Source organism: Bos indicus, chromosome X (assembly GCF_029378745.1).
Source record: "Bos indicus isolate NIAB-ARS_2022 breed Sahiwal x Tharparkar chromosome X, NIAB-ARS_B.indTharparkar_mat_pri_1.0, whole genome shotgun sequence".
Lineage (NCBI taxonomy): Eukaryota > Metazoa > Chordata > Mammalia > Artiodactyla > Bovidae > Bos > Bos indicus.
This window is the reverse complement of record NC_091789.1, coordinates 82,568,086-82,589,369: the sequence shown is the minus strand read 5'-3', so window position 1 is coordinate 82,589,369 and position 21,284 is coordinate 82,568,086. Positions and strand designations below refer to the sequence as shown.

The window sequence follows — 21,284 nt, the reverse complement described above, 5'->3', positions numbered from 1 at the left end:
GCTGAGGCTGAGGAGTTAGGTACTGAGTCAGTCAGCTCTTTCAGTGGGTACACGCACATCTGAGGGAAGGAAGAAGGTGCTGAGAAATGCTGATCAATGGCATGATCTATTTACAGGGGATGAGGAAAAGCCAAAATGGAACAAGGGTTATTTTTTCTTTAAAAAAAGAACAAAAACCCAGGCTGAGGCAGGGAAATGGGGAAAAGGTAAAATGAGAGATGGATTCTGAAAGGGAAGGGGACCTGAGAGGGGTCTCACTTCCTTTGGTCGAAGCCCCTTTAAGTTTGGGGTTAAAGTGGGGAAATGGAGTTGATATCACTTAGAAATCAGGCTGCCAGCAGCACAGCTCTGGTCTCCAAAAGATGAAAAATAGTAAAATTTTGTCCTCCAGTCAAAACATTGGAATACTGTGTGTGTGAGTGGGATGAGGCTGAATCTCTGGGATGTCAGTACAAGGCTTCCAAGGTGTGGCCCTGGTAGGGCAGGAAATCTGTCTCTAGGCTGGTAGAGGGCAGGGTGAAGTATTGATGACAGGGGAGGGAGGACAATTGGAGGGGATTAATTATTGTCCAGTGAAGGGATGATTCCTGTTAAGTAGAATTGGAATTATTCAGTTTGCAAGTTTCCTTCCAGTTCCAAGATCTGAAAAATAAGGGAAAGAAGGAGTCAGGCTTAAGCATGGGCATGGGCCCTGCCCCTCCTACCCCCCTGGAGGGGACATGACCTTGAGCTCCCAGACAGCAGCATGACTTCTCCTTCTCCCTCCAGAATCCACAGGATGGGTGCTAGAGAGGGGCTGACTTGCTGCTGCCTCCTGCCCCTAGGGCACCCCTGGGCCTACTTTGTCCAGGAGCTTGTCCATCTCCTCCTTCCTTAGCAGCTCTGACTCCTGCAGAACCCAGTGCTATGCTGTCTTCTTTTTCAGGAAATTGGTCTCCTGCTGGTAGTCCTTGATGAGGCACTCAGCCTTGCTGTACTTGTGCTCTTGGGCCTGGTACTGGGCCTGGGCCTCCCGCAGGTGCTCACTCACAGCCTTGCATGGGCCCTGGGCCTCGCCCCCATAGCCCTCCAACTTTTCCATGTGATCCTTTTTCTCCTTCACACTCTGTTCCAGCTGGGCCTTCTTCACCCACCAGTGCCCCTTCTCCTGCTCCAGGCTCTGCAGTTTTCTTTTCAGCTGCTGGATCTGTATCTCAGTCACAGCATGCTAAATCTGGAGCTCCTTGAACTTATGCACAGCTTCTCAGACTCCATGTCCACAGGGGACAAGGCATCCTGGTTCTCTGCCAGCTGAACACCTTAATGGTCATGTTGCCACCTGGGAACATGGGGCTCAGCTCCTCAACCTCATCAGTGGCACACTCTCCCATCTCCTTGTTATCCTTCCCCTCCCCATGCTGAGCATATCTCTGCTCCATCATTTTCTGCTGCCGTTGCACCTGTTTCCAGGGTCTGCTAAGTTAGCTGGGCCACCTCACCTAGCTACTCCTGGCCAATCATAAACTGCACACAGACCTTGGTGTTCCAGAGCATGGCGGCTACGAAGCTCTGGGTCACTCCCAACAGATTCATTCCATCCATCTGCATCAAGAGATCGTTCACCTGGATCCTGCTGTCCTGATGGACCACACTGCCATCAGTCACGGTCTTGATGTACATGCCCACCTTCTCCAGGCCCATGTCTGTCCATGCCCCATGCCAACAATGCTGATGCCCAGGCCCTCGGCGTCCTCCCATTCCACAGGATACAGCTCCAACCTCTCCACCTGCTTCTCCAGATGTACTCACCATGGGATCCACGTCCTTGTTGCAATGATGGTCATCCTCGTTGGAGTAGGTGTTGAACACTTGAATGGGCTCCATGCTGAAATGGGTCTTCTGGCTCAGGGCTGGGTCTTTTCCCTCTGAGAGTCCTGGGATCTCCATGCACCTTGATTTGGCTCATAGAGGGGCTTCACTTCTTCCTCATCTTCTTCATTGTCCTCCTCTAGGTTATTGCCCCCGGGAGTCCTCCCCAGTCCCACTGTAGGCACTCACATCCACCAAGTCCTCCTTCTAGGACTCGTACCTCTTTGGGGATCATGTCCTGGCTCAGCCATCACCTACCCCTCTCTCAGAAACCACCAGGGTTGCCACCTCCTCCTCAGGGGTTGCCTGGGCCTTCTGCCCCTCTGGCAGGGGCTGGCAGTAGTTTCCAAGGCACAGCCATTCTCCAGGGCTGCATGGGCTGTAACCTCCTCCTGGATCATTTCCGCAGGTGCCACTTGACCGGCCTCCAACTCCTTGCTGTCCTCCACCTCCACAGGCTTAATGAAGCCCCTCCTGGGGCTTGAGAGGCACCAGGCAGGGGCCACTCGGTGCTGCAGGGGCTGCTGTCCTCCAGGGACACACTCCTGGGCTGGGACATTCCCCAATGGGATGGGCAGTAGCAGAGGAGGCTGAAACACCAGGGACCACCTGCTGACCAGCTTCAAGTTGACCTGGGGAGCCCCCTTGGCCCCTGCCCTGGGCAGCCTGGACCCACAATGGAGGCCAGTCCTTGAGTCAGGCTCAAGGTCTCTATTTGGCTTATTTTTATAATTTTGATATTCTCTATTTGGTGATACATCATTCTCCTGGGTTTCTCTAGTTCTTTGTTTATGGTTTCCTCTAGCTCTTTGAGCACATATAAAACAATTAACTTAAAAACCTGTGTCTAGTAAGTCCAGTGCATGTGCTTTCTCAGTGCTATTAATTTCCTTTTTTTTTTTTTTTTGTCCCTATGAATGTGACTTTTCTCCCTATGAATGCAGGCTTCCCTGGTGGCTCAGATGGTAAAGAAACTGCCTGCAATGCAGGAAGCCCAGGTTCGATCTCTGGGTCTGGAAGATCCCCTGGAGAAGGAAATGGCTACCCACTCCAGTATTCTTGCCTGGAGAATTCCATGGACAGAAGAGCCTGGCAGGCTACAGTCCATGGGATTGCAAAGGGTCAGACACAACTGAGCATCTAAGACTTTCACTTCCATAAATGTGACCTACTTCATTGTTTCTTTCCATAATTTGTCATTTTTGTTGTTGAATACTAGACATTTTGAATATAATAATGTGGTGACTCTAGAAATGAAAGTATTTCCCTCCTCAGGATTTATTTCCTGCTTCCTGTATATGCTTTGTTGAATGTGGCCTCTGAAGTCTCTGTTCTGTTAGCCTGTGGTCAGCTAGTGATTTAACAGAGATGTCCTTAAACTCTCAGAGTTGAAAGAAGTATAGTAAAAGGAGAAAAGGAAAAATCTACCCTGGTCTTTATAGATTAGTTCTGTGTCAGGACACTCCTTTAATTCTTCAGTTCAGTCGCTCAGTTGTGTCTGACTCTTTGCGACCCCATGAATTGCAGCATGCCAGGCCTCCCTGTCCATCACCAACTCCGGGAGTTCACTCAAACTCATGTCCATCGAGTTGGTGATGCCATCCAGCCATCTCATCCCTGTCGTCCCCTTCTCCTCCTGCCCCTAATCCCTCCCAGCATCAGAGTCTTTTCCAATGAGTCCACTCTTCGCATGAGGTGGCCAAAGTACTGGAGTTTCAGCGTTAGCATCATTCCTTCCAAAGAAATCCCAGGGCTGATCTCCTTCAGAATGGACTGGTTTGATCTCCTTGCAGTCCAAGGGACTCTCAAGAGTCTTCTCCAACACCACAGTTCAAAAGCATCAATTCTTCGGCACTCAGATTTCTTCACAGTCCAACTCTCATATCCGTACATGACCACTGGAAAAACTATAGCCTTTAATTCTTTGCCAGTCCATTTACAACTCTGGTTTAGTCTTTACTTCCCCCTTGCTATGAGCCTAAAGATCAGTGGAAAGTAAACATTCAGGGCTTTCTCAGGTGTTTTCTGAGATATGACCAGCCCTGGGCATGGGTTGTTGTTGTTCAGTTGCTAAGTTGTGTCCGACTCTTTGTGACCCCATGGACTGCAGCATGCTAGGCTTCCCTGTCCTTCACTATCTCCGTGAGTTTGCTCGAACTCATGTCCATTGAGTTGGTGATGCCATTCAACCATCTGATCCTCTGTTGCCCCCTTCTCCTCCTGCCCTCAATCTTTCCCAGCATCAGGCTCTTTTCCAGTGTGTGGACTGTCTGCATCAGAAGGCCAAAGTATTGTAGCTTCAGCTTCAGCATCAGTCCTTCTAATGAATATTCAGGGTTGATTTCCCTTAGGATTGACTGGTTTGATCTCCTTGCAGTCCAAGGGACTCTCAAGTCTTCTCCAACACCACAGTTCAAAAGTGTCGGTTCTTCTTCACTCAGCCTTCTTTATGATCCAACCCTCACATCTGTACATGGCTACTGGAAAAAACAATAGCTTTTACTAGTCAGACCTCTGTTGGCAGTGATGTCTCTGCTTTTTAATATGCTGTCTAGGTCTGTTATAGGTTTTCTTCCAAGGAGCAAGAGTCTTTTAATTTTGTGGCTGCAGTCACTGTCCACAGTGATTTTGGAGCCCAAGCAGGTAAAGTCTGTCATTGTTTCTATTTCTCCCCCATTCTATTTGCCACGAAGTGAAGGGATGAAGGGATGCTATGATCTTAGTTTTTGAATGTTGAGTTTTAAGCCAGCTTTTTCATTCTCCTCTTTCACTTTCATTAAGAGGCTCTTTAGTTCCTCTTTGCTTTCTGCCATAAGGGTGGTGTCATCTGCGTATTTGAAGTTATCAATATTTCTCCCAGCAATCTTGATTCCAGCTTGAGCTTCATCCATCCAGCCTGGCATTTGCATGATGTACTCTGCATATAAGTTGAATAAGCAGAGTGACAATATACAGCCTTGACGTACTCCTTTCCCACGTTTGAACCAGTCTGTTGTTCCAGGTCCGGTTCTAACTGATGATTCTTGACCTGCATACAGGTTTCTCGGGGGGCAGGTAAGGTGGTCTGATATTCCCATCTCTTGAAAAAACTTCTACAGATTGTTGTGATTCACACAGTCAAAGACTTAGCCTTATCAATGAAGCAGATGTTTTTCTGGAATTTGCTTGCTTTTTCTATGATCCAATGGATGCTGGCAATTTGATCTCTAGTTCCTGTGCCTTTTCTCAATCCAGCTTGTGCATCTGGAAGTTCTCGGTTCACATACCATTGAAGCCTGCTGCTGCTACTGCTAAGTTGCTTCAGTCATGTCAGACTCTGTGTGACCCCATAGACGGTAGCCCACCAGGCTTCTCTGTCCCTGAGATTCTTCAAGCAAGAACCCTGGAGTGGGCTGCCATTTCCTTCTCCAATGCATGAAAGTGAAAAGTGAAAGGGAAGTCGCTCAGTCATGTCCAACTCTTCATGACTCCATGGACTGCAGCCTACCAGGCTCCTCCTTCCATTGGATTTTCCAGGCAAGAGTACTGGAGTGGGGTGCCATTGCCTTCTCCTACTGTTGAAGCCTAGCTTGAAGGATTTTCAAAATTACCTTACTAGCATGTGAAGTGAGCACAATTGCGCAGTAGTTTGAACATTCTTTGGCATTGCCTTTCTTTGGGATTAGAATGAAAACTGACCTTTTCCAGTCCTGTGGCCACTGCTGAGTTTTCCAAATTTGCTGGCATATTAAGGGCAGCACTTTCACAGCATCATCTTTTAGGATTTGAAATAGCTCAACTGGAATTCCATCACTTCCAATAGCTTTGTTTGTAGTGATACTTCCTAAGACCCACTTGACTTCACACTCCAGGATGTCTGGCTTTAGGTGAGGTGATCATACCATCATGGTTATCCAGGTACTAAGACCTTTTTTTTTTTTTTTCCTTTTTACAGTTCTTCTGTGTATTCAGAAATGGTAATGACAACAGAAGCAGAAGGGCATGGGCATGGCTTTTCACCTCCTCTTATTAAGTGGATGCTTTTGAAGGCCTTAGTTCCCAAAGTTGTTCCCTCCCCCAGCTTTTCCTCCCAGACTTTTAGCATGCATATTTTCTGATGGAATTGTACTCTTTTGCCACAGATAACAACAATTTGTTCACTTACCTTTCAATATTTTCCAGGAATGACCTCTATTTAGCTACTTTTCCAAACTGAGAAAAATAAAGGCAATGCCTGCTCTGTTCCTTCCAGAACCAGATACCCACAAGAGGAACACAGGCTGTCATCAAGACAGTCACTGCACCTGGGAGGAGTTTGGAGCAAGGCTAAGTTAAAACTAAAAAGTTCTTCTACCATGTTAAAATGGACTTTTTCCCAATTCGTCATTCACTTGGTTGCTGCAATCCTTTGACTACTTTCCAGAGTTCTGACGAAGTTGATTCAGACAACTTTGCTTAGTTTTTTTTTTTGGTGTTTCCAAGAAGTGATAGGTGCTTGAAGCCTCCTACTTTTCCATTTTCTCTAACATCTGAAAATCTTTTTTCTTTAATTATTTAATTTATTTTAATTGGAGGATAATTACTTTGCAATATTGTGGTGATTTTTGCCATACATCAACATGAATCAGCCACTGGTACACATGTGTCCCCCCATCCTGAGCCTGCCTCCCCCCTCCCTTCCCACCCCATCCCTCTGCATTGTCCCAGAGCACTGGCTTTGGGTGCCCTGCTTCATGCATAAAACTTGCACTGGTCATCTGTTTTACATATGGTAATATACGTGTTTCAATGCTATTCTCTCAAATCGTATCACCTTTGCCTTCTCCCACATAGTCCAAAAGTCTGTTCTTTACATCTGTGTCTCTTTTGCTGCCTTGCATATAGGATCGTCATTACTGTCTTTCTAAATTCCATATATATGCATTAATATATTGTATTGGTGTTTCTTTTTCTTATTTCACTCTGTATAGGCTCCAGTTTCATCCACCTCATTAGAACAGACTCAAATGTGTTCTTTTTTATAGCTGAATAATATTCCATCATGTATATGTACCACTACTTCCTTATCCATTTGTCTGCTGATGGACATCTAGGTTGCTTCCATGTCCTAGCTCTTGTAAACAGTGCTGCAATGAACACTGGGGTTACATGTGTCTCTTTCAATTCTGGTTTCCTCGGTAATACCTGAAATTCTTAATAATATTTGAACTATGAGTCTCCCACTTTCCTTTTGTACTGGGCCCTGCAGGTTAGGTTTGCCCCTAAAACTTCAAACCATTCAAACAATTTTTCTACCTGTTATACTTGTCACTATAGAGCATTCTTATAAGTAAGTCCATGCAGGCATCTTTCCCTGGTACTAGATTAGTACTCAACTGAGAATCATCACAACTATGACAATGAATGCCCTCAGTAATAGTGTGGATAATATCAACAATATTTATTCTTATGTCCAAGACAAATTTTGGGAATTTTTAAGGTATCTTCTGAAACTAAAGAGTAACCCTCAACTGAATTTGCTTACTCCAACTAGGATCTTGAATATCCCCTCAAGGAATGAGGATTTTTAATTTAATGGTATTATATGACTTTATAGATCAGCTTTCATAGGCCTCTGTCTTCAGCAACTTCCCAGGGAATTCTTTTATGTAATTGATAATCCTAGACATTTCAAATAAAAGAAAGTCTTACCCTCCTGATTGTTCATCTAACTCCATACCACACATTCTTCCCTCCTTCTCCCCAAAATATTCAAAGGTTCAAATTTTTTTTTGAGTCTCCCCAGCCTTTTCATTATGTTAGTCACAACCAGTGACTATCACCACCATCACCAGCAACAAATTATAGCATGAAATAGATTAATTTCTACTGCACTTTGTATCAATTAAGATACTTTCAGCTGAAAATAGGAGAAGACCAACTCAGATGCCCTATGTGATGAGGAAATTTAGTATCTCATATACCAAAGTCTTCAGAGATAGGATGGTTTCAGCACTGGTCAACTGAGTGATTTATGACATTATGAAAGACCCAAATCCTTTCTGTATTTCCGCTATGTTATTCTCACTCTATTGATTTGTCTTCTAAAACTGACTTTCATCATGACCCCGTAATAACTGTTACCAACATTCACATAGCATGTAGACGGCAATATCCCAAAATAGAAAAAGGTTTTTCTCCTCAATCTTGGTAAGCCCAGAGAAATTGTACCCAGAAAGCACTTTCCTAAACCAATCACTGACCAAGGAAATGAAGTTACCATGATTAGTTTAGACTAGGCAAAAATTATTCCAGTTTCTTTTTTTTTTTTAATTATTATTATTATTTTTTTACTTTACAGTATTGTATTGGATTTGCCATACATCAACATGCATCCACCATGGGTGTACACGTGTTCCCCATCCTGAACCCCCCTCCCACCTCCCTCTCCATACCATCCCTCTGGGTCATCCCAGTGCACCAGCCCCAAGCTTCCTGTATCCTGCATTGAACCTGGACTGGCGATTCATTTCTTATATGATATTATACATGTTTTAATGCCATTCTCCCAAATCATCCCCTCTCCCTCTCCCACAGAGTCCAAAAGACTGTTCTATACATCTGTGTCTCTTTTGCTGTCTTGCATACAGGGTTATCATTACCATCTTTCTAAATTCCATATATATGCGTTAGTATACTGTATTGGTGTTTTTCTTTATGGCTTACTTCACTCTGTATAATAGGCTCCAGTTTCATCCACCTCATTAGAACTGATTCAAATGTATTCTTTTTAACGGCTGAGTAATACTCCATTATGTATATGTACCACAGCTTTCTTATCCATTCATCTGCTGATGGACATCTAGGCTGCTTCCATGTCCTGGCTATTATAAACAGTGCTGCGATGAACATCGGGTACACGTTTCTCTTTCAGTTCTGGTTTCCTTGGTGTGTATGCCAAGCAGTGGGATTGCTGGGTCATATGGCAGTTCTATTTCCAGTTTCTTAAAGAATCTCCACACTGTTCTCCATAGGGGCTGTACTAGTTTGCATTCCCACCAACAGTGTAAGAGGGTTCCCTTTTCTTCACACCCTCTCCAGCATTTATTGTTTGTAGACTTTTTAATAGCAGCCATTCTGACTGGCGTGAAATGGTACCTTACTGTGGTTTTGATTTGCATTTCTCTGATAATGAGTGATGTTGAGCATCTTTTCCTGTGTTTATTAGCCATCTGTATGTCTTCTTTGGAGAAATGTCTGTTTAGTTCTTTGGCCCATTTTTTATTGAGTCATTTATTTTTCTGGAATTCAGCTGCAGGAGCTGCTTGTATACTTTTGAGATTAATTCTTTGTCAGTTGCTTCATTTGCTATTATTTTCTCCCATTCTGAAGGCTGTCTTTTCACCTTATTTATAGTTTCCTTCGTTGTGCAAAAGCTTTTAAGTTTAATTAGGTCCCATTTGTTTATTTTTGCTTTTATTTCCATTACTCTGGGAGGTGGGTCATAGAGGATCCTGCTGTGATTTATGTCAGAGAGTGTTTTGCCTATGTTTTCCTCTAGGAGTTTTATAATTTCTGCTCTTACATTGAGATCTTTAATCCATTTTGAGTTTGTTTTTGTGTATGGTATTAGAAAGTGTTCTACTTTTATTCTTTTACAAGTGGTTGACCAATTTTCCCAGCACCACTTGTTAAAGAGATTGTCTTTTCTCCATTGTATATTATTGCCTCCTTTGTCAAAGATAAGGTGTCCATAGGTATGTGGATTTATCTCCAGGCTTTCTATTTTTACAGTGAACAAAATCCTCTGGTGAGCATTTCCTTTTGTAGAGGATGAGCAAGAAATAAACTTCTGTTATACTAAGATACTTTAATTTGGGGTTTAACTATTTGTTACAATAGAATAATTAAACCTGTCCTGAGTAGTAACAGGTATAGTAACAGGGTGTATATTGTCACCCTGCCTATTTAACTTATATGCAGAGTACATCATGAGAAACCCTGGGCTGGATGAAGCACAAGCTGGAATCATGTTTGCCAGGGGAAATATCAATAACCTCAGATATGCAGATGACACCACCCCTTATGGCAGAAAGTGAAGAAGAACTAAAGAGCCTCTTGATAAAAGTGAAAGAGGAGAGTGGAAAAGTTGGCTTAAAGCTCAGCATTCATAAAACTAAGATCATGGCATCCGGTCCCATCACTTCATGCCAAATAGATAGGGAAACAGTAGAAACAGTATCAGACTTTATTTTTTTGAGTACCAAAATCACTGTGGATGGTGATTGCAGCCATGAAATTAAAAGACACTTACTCCTTGTAAGGAAAGTTATGACCAACCTAGACAGCATATTAAAAAGCAGAGACATTACTTTGTCAACAAAGGTCCATCTAGTCAAGGCTATGGTTTTTCCAGTGGTCATGTATGGATGTGAGAGTGGGGCTGTGAAGAAAGCTGAGCACCGAAGAATTGATGCTTTTGAACTGTGGTGTTGGAGAAGACTCTTGAGAGTCCCTTGGACTGCAAGGAGATCCAACCAGTCCATCCTAAAGGAGATCAGTCCTGGGTGTTTATTGGAAGGACTGATGCTGAAGCTGAAACTCCAATACTTTGGCCACCTCATGTGAAGAGTTGACTCATTGGAAAATACTCTGATGCTGGGAGGGATTGGGGGCAGGAGGAGAAGGGGAAGACAGCGGATGAGATGGCTGGATGGCATCACCGACTCGACGGACACGAGTTTGAGTGAACTCCGGGAGTTGGTGATGGACAGGGAAGCCTGGCATGCTGCGATTCATGAGGTTGCAAAGAGTCGGACACAACTGAGGAACTGAACTGAACTGAAATGATTCTTGAATGTTCCTGAAAAGGTAAGGACCATATCATACTATTTGTACTTTTCTAAATTCTATTCATGGATGGAGTAAACTTTACTTCTAGCTCATAGCTTACCTTTAAAAAAAAAAAAAAAAAACGAAACTATTTTTTTGAATTATGAAAGTGTGATAACACATTTACAGGAGACTTGGAAAATACAGAACACAGTTACATATAGTTCCACTGTGTGTGTGTGGGGGGGTGTGTGTTAGTCACTCAGTCGTGTCTGACTCTTTGCAACCACATGGACTGTAGTCCATCAGGCTCCACTGTCCATGGAATTCTACAGGGAAGCATACTGGCGTGCATTGCCATTCCCCTTTCCAGGGAATCTTCCCAACTTAGGGATTGAACCTGGGTCTTCCACATTGCAGGCAGATTCTTTACCATCTGAACCACCAGGGAAGACATAGGTCCACTATATATTACAATTATTTTTTTAAGTTGATAAATTAAGATTTTTAGTTGGAGTTTCAATATCAAACTCTCAAAAAATAATAGAATGAATATACAGAAAAGTAGAGGGATATAGTAGACCCCAAAAGCTCTGTGAACTAATTCAATATAAGTAAGACATAGAATTTTCACACAACAGTAGGATACAAATTCTATTCAAGTTCCCATAGACTATAAACTAGGAGACACTGGAACATATCCAGGGACATAAACTAAGGTGCAAAAGTTTCATGGTCTAAAGGTGTTGAAATTATAGAGTCTATTCTCTTATCACTGTGGAATTATGTTAGAAATCAATATCAAAATATATTTGAAAATTACCCACATATTTTCAAGTACAATGTGACATTTACCAAGAAAGATCTTTGACTTAGCTGTCAAAAGCCTCAGTAAAGTTAGACTGAAAAAAACACAGAGGGTGATTACAGAGAAGAAAGCACTTAAATGAGAAGTTAATATCAAAATGAGAAATTTATGTTAAGGATATTTTAAACAAAATCTTATGTATTTGGAAATTAAATGCCCACTTTTAGATTATGGGTGTATCTAAGAAGCTGTAACAAGGAAAATTTAAAAATACTTGTAATAGAATGAAAATGAAAAGAGAATTAACCAGAATATATTGCATGTAGCTGAAGCTGCTCAATGCAGTTAAATATACTGTGAAGTCTTAAATAAGGTATAAAAACAAATAATGAACACTAGCATAAAATTTTGTAAAATTTGAACAAAATCTGTAGTTAGTAATACTGTGCTACTGTGCTTGTGCTGTGCTTAGTTCCTCAGTCATGTCTGATTTTTTGTGACCCCAGGGACTGCAGCCCGCCAGGCTCCTCTGTCCATGGGGATTCTTAAAGCAAGAATACTGGAGTGGGTTGCTGCTGGGGACCAGCCCCGGCTGATCCAGGGTATTCGAAGGAGAGATGGCGTAGGCGAAGATCAGGAAACAATGCTTAATTGAATGTTAATTAAGGATATAAAGAGTGATAGAATGAGGATAGCTCAGTGAGGAAAATTCAGTGGAGAAAAGAGGCTGAGTAGCTTGGTTTACGCGGGAGACCAATAAAACTTCAAGACAAGAAGTTTGCACCACTTACGTAGGCCGCAGGCGTCCTTCTGTTCTCCCGAAGGAGAGGAGACACTGAGGCCTCCCCGGTCGGATCTTAGAAGCCCAGGCATAATTAGTAAGCATGGTGGGTTCCGTGCTCCAGATGGAGACTCAGCCAGAGTGAGAGAGAGAGCGACATGGGGAGACCAGTATTTCGAGAAACTGATCCCAATTCTTTATTTTCCATGGTCTACTTTTATACACTGAGATGTTATGCAAAAGTCACGCGGGGTCAGCAGTCCTGACTTTTATCAAAGTCAGGTGCTTCATACAAATGTATACAGAGGTCTTAGGGGTGTTACATCATCTTCTGGCCAAGGGGGCCTGCTGACAATTTACGACCCTCTCCTTGTGACAGCGGTCAGTCAATCAGGACACTTATTTCTCCAGGGCTGATTATTCTCAAAACAGACGCCACCCAAATAAAGTTACATTCCTACAGGGTGAGGGTGTAGTGGGTTTTAGTTAAGGAAAGAATTTACTTAGCCTAAGGTCTAACGTGATTAATATCAAAGGTTAATACTTATTCCTTCTATATATTCATTAATGTGTGTAAGGGCAGAGGATGTGGAGACGTAGCAACAAACATTGGCTCAACAAATGAAAAACCCTTCACCAACACAATTTCTAATTAGCCCACTATACTATACTTATAGTTTTCTAACTTCTCTAAAGAACCTGTTTTTAGAGGGTTTAAAGCATCTCGTGCCTCTCACGGTTGGGAGGCTGTGAGCAATCACATGTGGCCGGACGAGCCTGTCAGGCAGGCTAGAGAACCTTCAGAAGAGTTTGTAGGTTAAAACACTCTTGTCACACCCAAGAGTTTTTATTGACTGGAGCTCTAGGTTAACTCCTTCTCCGAAAGAGGTGGTGGGGGACAGCCCCCCGTAAAGTCAGAGGTGTAGGTAAGAGCACAAAGTAGTAAAGTAGGCAGGCTCTGGTTATGGGGGTAGACGCTCGAGGATTTCCAGGGGGACTCCTGAGGCTCGATCCCGCCTTTGCGTATGTCGAGCCTCCTTCCTCATGACCTTTGCCATGGGTGGAGTACCTCACTCTGGCTACCGGCAGTGATAGAATTCCAGTTGAGCTATTCCAGATCCTGAAAGATGATGCTGTGGAAAGTGCTGCACTCAATATGCAATGTGCAATATGCACTCAATATGCAATATGCCGGCTCCCGGCAGGTTGCTATGCCCTCCTCCGGGGGGGGGGGGTCTTCCCAACCCAGGGATTGAACCCAGGTCTCCTATATTGCAGGTGGATTCTTTACGGACTGAGCCACCAGGGAAGCCCAAGAATTTATCACTTGTTAATTTCTTCTTTTTTTTTTTTAAACAACATAGTATTTCTTTACATTCCCAAAACTGGATTAGAAGTTTCCTTTCTCTCTGTATTCTCCTTCTGGGACCCCTATAATATGAATGCTGGTGCATTTAATATTGCCCCAGAGGTCTCAGGCTGTTTTGGTGCATACAAGATTTTGTTTGTGCCCTCCAAGAGTGGTCTCTTCCCCATCCTATGGAAGTCCTGTAATCAAACCCCACTGGCCTACAAAGTCAGATTCCCTGGGGATTCCCAGTTCCTTTGCCAGTTGCCCAGGCTGAGAAGCCTGATGGTGAGGCTCAGAACCTTCACAACAGTGCGAGAACTTCTTTGGTACTACTGTTCTCCAGTCCACGGGTGGCCCACCGAGCAGGTATGGGATTTGATTTTATCGTGTTTGGGCCCCTCCTATCATCTCATTGTGGCTTCCTCTTTGTCTTTGGACGTGGGGTATCTTTTTTTGGTGGGTTCCAGTGTCCTCCTGTCAATGGTTATTCAACAGTTAGTTACAATTTTGGTGCTCTTGCAGGAGATGAGCGCATGTCCTTCTACTCTGCCATATTGAACTATAGAAAAAGCTCATAGCTTACTTTTTAAAATTACTTTACTTATTGTTGATTTTGAGTCATGTGTATGTGTGATGATAGTATTCTGATTATGTTTTAAAAGGGGAATCTTTTTTAAAAATGAATAAAAGGGGAATCTTTGCTTTTTGTACATATGGATCAGTTCAGTTCAGTTCAGTTGCTCAGTCATGTCCGACTCTTCGCGACCCCATGAATCACAGCACACCAGGCCTCCCTGTCCATCACCGACTCCTGGAGTTCACTCAGACTCACGTCCCTGAATGCTGGAGTGGGTTACCATGCCCTCCTCCAGGGGATCTTCCCAACCCAGGGATTGAACCCATGTCTGCTGCATCTCATGCATTGTGGACAGATTCTTTACCACTGAGCCACCAGGGAAGCCCATGAACCTTCTGACTGGGCATATTAGAAACTGCCTCATGCTGAGCAGGGTATGCGCTAGTCAGTTCATGGAGTATATAGAATACAACTAAATATATAGAGGTGCACATGTCAACAATGAGCCAAAATACTAATGAGTTGAAAGTGTTCCCAGTGAATGTAGCACATCCTGTTCAGCCTGTGGAAACCGAGTTGTCCAATAGAGAAATGTGCACACCTGGTCTCCCCTAAATAACCCCTTCTACGCCTTAACCCTAAGTTATCTGCACTTATGCCACAAATTCCCAATTCTAGTATGTTTTGGAAGGGAACAGATGCCATTCATAGAATGATTGAAAAATGTTAGATAGTATCTGAGGATTTTAGTTAAAGATAGTAAAATAAATACCCTAGAAAACTCACAAAAATTACATTAATGGGCTATTATGAAGGCATAAATCTACTAAAACCTAGAGGAAGAAGGAAACAGTGAAGCTGACTTCACATATATGAGAAAGCTGAACCACAAGCATGGAGAAAACTGAAATCCCATTCACCCTGAGAAACCCCCGAAAAGGTCAGGAATTTGGTAACACTGAGTACTTCTAAAAGTGGGAATAAATATAGTGATAACAATGAAGGGTTGGTTGTCTAAATTTTATCCGAAATCAGTTAGATTCCTGGACCCCATGCCACAGAGCACAGCCAGTCAACTACCTTTCTTTTCCCTGGCCTAAAGATCAGTGATTCATTCCCTGGAGAGACTAATACAATTTCTGGACCAGGGAACCCTGACACAGTTGAAGTGAAGAGTATTATATTTAAAACAGTATAATTAATTTATATGAAAGTTTACATACTCAATAATAACAGCCACCTCATCCTACTCGCTGAGATTACTTCCATTTAGCTTACTACAGGGGAAATTTTGGAAGACTTGTGAGGAATCTGAATACCTCAACAGAAAAGACTAAAAGATGCAGAGTTACCCAAAGAAACATGCAGACTTACCCAAAGAAATGGAGCAATTAGAACACTCTACAGTGTAAACTAGTCTTCAAGTCCCATCTACATGCACAGAGTTTTCAGCTTTCTAGTACTCAAATCTTAAATACAAATAGACAACCCAGAATCATCATTCACTTAAGAAAATAAAAATATGAATGATATGAAAGACAGAGACCAAAATAAAAAAGCAGAGGAAGTAATTTGGAGGAAACAGAGTCCATTCATGGAAATGGAAACTTAAACCCAAGCATTCCATTTCTCTAACATTTCCTTAGCATATTTATTTCATAGTTCAGTCTTCCTCCTCTGGAATCCACTTGATCATGTTAGCAAAATCCTGAGCTGCCTCCAGATCTGGTACGTGCTAGTGTTAGGGGAAGCACACTGACTGAAACTGCCCACGCTTGCCAGGCACCATAGTAACCATTTGCATGAGTTGTTTTACGACAGGAGGTCCTGGTGAGGAACACGGAACTAATAAGCCACCACCAACTGGAAGAGTTCAGGAAAGGTCAAAAGGAGACACCACATGCCCGACCACCTCCCAGAATCTTTCTCTCTGGCATCCATCTTGGCTGAACAAGGCATGAACCACCAAGAAGGACTCTGAGTCAGAATGATTAGCTAAAGACAACCCGGAAACTAACCCCGTTACCATAAAACCTGAGACTTCGAGCTATGTGGCAGAACTGTTCTCCTGGGTTCCCTTACCCTACTGCTCTCCACCCAGGTGCCCTTTCCCAATAAAATCTCTTGCATTGTCAGCACATGTGTCTCCTTGGACAAGTCATTTCAGAGTGTTAGACAAGACCCCAGTTTTGGGCCCTAGAAGGGGTCCCCCTTCCTGCAACAAATGGTGACTCTGGCGGGGACTCTTCTTTGCTGCGACTGACATCCTGACCGCTTCGGGTACTCAGGGACCAGCTTCCCCACTGATGGATCAGACCCAGCAGCTGTGACTGGGACCCTTTTGTCCCTGGTCTCCTCCTGTCACAGACAACTGGCCAGAGTGCCCCAACTAGTAAGGAACAAGAGACTTTATTGACCTCTCTTCTTTTCCCTCTCTCTCTCCTCTCCTTAACCTTTCCTATCCTTTCCCTTTTTTCTAGTCCCCCAGTCCTGGACGCAGGAATCTGGTCGAAGGGCCTCAGCCTGAGGTGAGGATTGGAGACTGATCACCTCTTGGCAGAGAACTTGAATTCTGGTTCTGTGCTGGTCTGGTTTCTGGTAGGGTCGAGTTCCAGTCCTCTCATCTCTTGAGGCCCAGGGTAAAATCCTGTAATGTCTGGGTATCTGCAGGTGGCAGGAGACGTGTGTAAGGCCACACTTTTTGCCCTCCTCTCCCACCTCCTCCCCCTTCTTCTTTCAATCTGGCTTCCTTTCCTCCCTTTGAAATCTTTGAAGACTTGAGATATTTTCATTTACTCTGTTAGTTCTTGGATCTGAAGTTCTGTGTCTCTATGGGAGGTTTTCTGAGAGACTGCATTCTTGTATTTAAGGGAGTGTCTGATGAGAACTGCCAGGTCTATGTGTGTGTTTTAACTCTGTGTTCTGTGTTGTGACTTTTGACGGCCATTTTGCTTTGTCTGGCCACCATTTGGTTTATACCTGCCACCATTTTGTTAGAACTTGATTTTCTTTCCCTGTGCCTTGAGACCAGGGCTCTGGCTCTGTTCTCAGAAACACTTATCTAGACCATCTCTAACTACCGAGACTGAGGAAAAATGGGAAAAAGCCTTTAAATTTTTTATTTATTCCAACTGTTTTTTATAAACTAGTAAATTTTATATTGTAATATCTAATTTATGACTAAGCTTAGAAAATGAAGCTAGATCTTGCCTTGTGTCTGTCTAAGTATGTCTTGGTATGTCTTTGTCTCTGGGTAATATTTTTGAGGTTAATTTGTAAATGAGTTCTATTTAATTGGCTTAAAGAAAAGTAAGCACTTACAAATCAAATAATTCTAAATTAAACAATAAATTCCAGGTTCATGTGAACTGGGAGATATTCAGTATTAAATACCTGATATTAATGTTTGTTTGTTGACTTATCTAATATAGACATGTCTTAGAGTAATTAACATTAAGTAGAATATTTTCATTGTACCTCGGTTTAATATATAAGTTAAATATTATCATATCTGTTACAAGTTTGTCAACAAGGAAATTACCTTGAGTGAAGAAACTTCTAAAAAAAATGTAAATGAGATATGAGCTTTTAGATAAACTCTATTAAGAGTAATTATGCTTTAGGACTCACTCCAGTACTCTTGCCTGGAAAATTCCACGGACGGAGGAGCCTGGTACGCTGCAGTCCATGGGTTCGCAAAGAGTCGGACACGACTGAACGACTTCACTTGCATGCATTGGAGAAGTAAATGGCAACCCACTCCAGTGTTCTTGCCTGGAGAATCCCAGGGATGGGGAGCCTGGTGGGCTGCTGTCTATGGGGTCACACAGAGTCAGATACGACTGAAGTGACTTAGCAGCAGCAGCAGCAGCAGCATGCTTTAGGAATATCTTTCTAAAATAGTCTCTCAAGATTGGGATAACTTGAATTTCTAAGGGTTGTGCTAAATGAAGTGCTGAAAGTCTATTGAATAGTTAGGTCATTTCCAGATAAGATTTTGAAACATTTACTGCTAAACACTAATTTCCTTTTACAGAGAAACTAAAGAGATTTGGGACTATAAATGAATAATATTTGGTGCCATCCTAAAATATTCTAAGAAAGCAAAAGTTTTAGAAATTATCACTGATATCTATGCTCACCAATCTATAAAATGCTGATATAAAAGATAGTTCTTGGTTGCTAAAGGAAAGTAGGAAGTGTGCTTTCAGTAAAAAAAAAAAAAGTTATGAAAAAATACTAAAAAGAGTTATGCGTAATCAGGATTTTCTAAAATTGGATTACAATTAGTTAGATAAACGGATTTTGTTAGGAATGACACAGCCATAGGAAAATTGGTTAGAGCCAACTAGGTTCAAGATGGCGGAGTTGACTTTCACTAGACCTTGAGCTGTATTTACACCCATTGTGACATATCAACAAGCTAAATGATATACCCATCAACATTGACTAAATCTGACCAAATGTTCTAAACCCTTTTAATTAATTTTTTTTGACAAAACCTCCTAAATAGAATTCTTTTGAAGTTCCTTTGACCTCTAGCTAACTTTGGGGTGCTTCAGAGTGCTCCTGAAACATCCCAAAGAGAGATATTAAACTAATTGTGTTTATTTGGTTGGTTAAATTACATGAAAAATATTATGAAATAATAAATCCTCTCATGTTATAATGTATGGTAAAAGTACTAATATAGATATCCTAGAAATTATATGGAGTTCTTAGCATTCTGATGTGTCCTGGTATTCTAATGGAAAACCTGATGACTTCACAAAAGTTAACAAAAGGACTGAATGAACCAGCTAATATCCCTATAACTTTTATGGTTTCTATCTGAAAACTTATGGGTTTGAATCTTGTGTTTTCTGGGAGTAGGGAAAATCTTCCTCTCAAACTAATTATGACAGTAATTTGGTAAAATTATATGTTATAAACAAAACAAATATATTTTCTCTCTATCTGACTCCTCCAGAAATTGGAAACTCTTAGGTTTCCAGTAAGTTTATTAAATGAGTTAGGAAGATTATCTCACTAACAGGTACAAAAATCTCCAGGAATTTTTGAGACCTTAAAAAGGGGAGAATTCACCTAGATTTGTTAGGTGAAACCTGTGATAAGCCTTTGGTGTGAGTTTCCCAGCCCTGCTTTATTTTAAAAATTCAGTCTGAGACTCTATAAATGTGTCAGCGAATCAAAAAGTTTATGATCAGTTATGATTATATAAATCATCAAGCCAAAATTAGTGATAGCAGGCCTATTTTGCAAACAAGCTAGTCTTGATTTGGTTGTATTTGATAAAAATGAGGATAATTTTAAGGAGAAAAAGATGTTTCAATAAATGTTAAATCCCAGTTTGTTAATGGAGGTCTGCATCTAGTAAGACTCATTTCTTGGATAGTTCTTTGCTATTATGCGATATTAGTGTAAAATTTAATTGAATTCTTAAAGAACACCCTGTTTGTTTCTGAAGCTTATCTCAGTAATCTGTCTTTGAATGAAGATCAGATGCCTCATGACCTGCAACTAGGACTGGAAAAAGACATAATTTAAGGTTCCGTTTCCAACCTGGATGGAAGGACCTTTTTATCAGGAGAAACTACACTACACCAGGATGAGAAGACGACGACATCAGAGGCAGACAGCTTGCCCAAGATCCTGAGCCTGATTCGTATGACCATTTATAATGTTTTCTTGACTTCTTAGACCTTTGCATATAAATCACATGCTTTTCTATCATAGGCCTGATTGTATGCTAATTTTAGAAATCAATCCAATTGTTGAATTTATGACCAATTACCTGTGTCTAGTTCTGGGTTACCTTGGTAAATTTCTCTACTACAAGGTTCTAACTGGTTGGCCCTGAGAAAATTTACTTAAAAAAAAATTATAGTCATATTCAGGTCCCTATTGATATTACTAGATGGGATTCCCTCACCGGGCCAATTAATAATGCCTGCTCTGACTCTGGCCATAAATTTGAGTTTTCTTCTATTACTCAAGCTCAATCAGAGCAACAAGCAAAGTTTCAGCAAAGGAAAAAAATCTCCCACAATTATGGGATGGATTTATATAGATAACACCAGGCTATGGTAATTTAGGTTTAAAGTCTCCTCTATGTTGGAAACAATTAAATCATACTAAGGATAATCAGTCTAATAACACTAGAAAACTGGGCTATGTGCCTTATAGACAGTGCCAATATATAATTTCCCTGGAAGATAAAGATTTGTACAGAGTAGACTAAGTCAGATGACCTGGGATATACTGGGCTACATCCAACGGAAGCTCTTAAGTCTTACTTGTGACTTTACTAATACTGCTGGCTGTGTTATTCGTATTTCACCTGTCCTATAAAATTGCTGTTTCTTACATTGCCAAATGTGTGACTGAGGCCTCTGATAAAATAATATGTATTCCCATATGAGATGGATGATGGTAACAGTGTAACTCTATATATGGGAAGAAGCAATAAGAGGGAATGTTTTCCTGGACCAAGAGGCTAGTAAGACAGGTGATCCAGAGAATTTTGGTTACTGTTTTATGGCCTAGTCCAGTAACAGCACATTGAGTGGCCTGTCAACAAAATCTTTGCCAAACCTGAGAATGGACATTCTCAGCACCATGGGATAAAATGGTCATGAAATGCCTCCCTCAATATCATGGTTAAGTTTATGAGCAAAAAGGGGCTCTACCAACTGAAAACTGACACTTGCCATCTACGTCTACAAAGATTAAATCATGGCCACTGCAACTGCTGACCTTCAACTCTCCTGAAAGGAGTTCAGGATGAAAATCAGGAATGAGGCACTCTGTACTCTGGGAAAAACTGGCAGAACAGGCCTTCAAATAGTTAGATCTTTTCAGGAAAAGATTTTATGAGTCCCAATTCTTGCATCTTCTCATACCTAGAAAAGCACTGACATCATTAATGGTGACATCTGCTTTGGCTATTAAGGAAAATTTTACAGTTAATTTACAGAAAATTTACAGAAAATTTTACAGTCAAAATAGAGTAGCTATGGTTCAGACATCCTGAGAAATAATTAGGTGATACTATGGGTGTAATTTCAGACTAGACCTTGTATTGCTAAACACTTGAGTTTTCTGAGTCGTGTTAGGCCTGGATGCCACC

General features: G+C 41.8%; 1 pseudogene; it reads right to left on the bottom strand.

Moving 5' to 3' along the window:
• Positions 1-590: 590 nt before the first annotated feature.
• Positions 591-21,284, bottom strand: part of LOC109554856 (neurabin-2-like) — a 141,758-nt pseudogene continuing 121,064 nt past the window's right edge.